Source organism: Anastrepha ludens, chromosome X (assembly GCF_028408465.1).
Source record: "Anastrepha ludens isolate Willacy chromosome X, idAnaLude1.1, whole genome shotgun sequence".
Lineage (NCBI taxonomy): Eukaryota > Metazoa > Arthropoda > Insecta > Diptera > Tephritidae > Anastrepha > Anastrepha ludens.
The window spans coordinates 5,350,206-5,351,473 of NC_071503.1; positions in this window are offsets into that span (position 1 = coordinate 5,350,206).

The following is a 1,268-nucleotide window of genomic DNA, read 5'->3' on the forward strand; positions in this document are numbered from 1 at the left end:
GCGGAGTCGCGGCAAATATCACGCAATTTTTTTTCTGATTGAAACAAAAAAATTGTACATGCTTAAGATTTAATCTCAAGCGTAATCGTAGTATGATTAAGATCATTCACTAATTCGTTCGAAAGAAAATAACTTCATTCATACTTCGACGTTATACATTACTACTGTCAAACCACCATATTTGTTTTATACCAAATAGCCTCAATTTAATCTGAATTTGCGGTACAGTGTAGCCCGTCGGTTGTTTTCGCGCCACTATGAGCCGAACGCCCTATCACTCAGGTTGACGTTTGACAATTCCGGTCTTTAAAGAACATGACGGAAAATCATTTGCTCCATTTCTAATACGCGTACCGATTCAACCGCTGAATGCCTTCATCAGCACGCCTATTGATCTCTATTGCCCAAGTATACGTGATGATTTAGAGAAAATAGGCTGCAGTACATGCGGTATTTACTTCGCATCTATCACAAGAGCTGCAGAGCACAGGAGAGCAGCTCACATTGCACCAGCTAAGCAAGCGCGTACGTTCCGCAAAGTGCGACCCTCACGGATTGTCACAAGACGAGCTAATGAGTTACTGTACGCAAGCGTCAACGGCTTAGAGTGACTAGATTAGAACGAAGTTGAAGGAGCACATGATTTTACTGAAAATCATATGGACATGTTGGTCCCAATAGTCTCTCTTGAAACCGCGCATGATTCTCCATGGACTGAATTCGAGTAGATATTCTTTTTTTAATCGCAGTAGTTACGATTTAAGTCTTCTATTGTTAAATTTTTATTACACTTATAACTCTCAGCGATACTGATTACTAGTCTTAACTAGTCGTAAATAAAAGCACGAAGCAAATTTTTTTTCTTTTTACAATAACAATCCAACGCGTTTACATAAGAAACCCACATTTTGAAAAATCTCACGTGAGATTGGGGGATGTTGGAGGGGGTTGAATAAAATCTCACGACATCTCACCAGGGGGGGAGGGAGGTTCAGAAAATTGAAAAAAACACCTCACGTAATTTATGGACGCCCCCTAACACGGTAGGTAACACGACAATAGTGTTTCATAATGAAATAGTGTTTAGTATTTGTTACCGAATCCCTAATGCTCAGGTTTCAATCACGTCTTTCTTTTGGAAGGCGCAATTTTAGGGAAAACTACTCGGTAATAAAATGAGATTAAAAGCAAGAGTCGAATAGCGCTCTACCTTATTGAGAACAGCCAGACGCATGGGCTCAAAATAAAGACGGCGTGTTCCAGCTTCG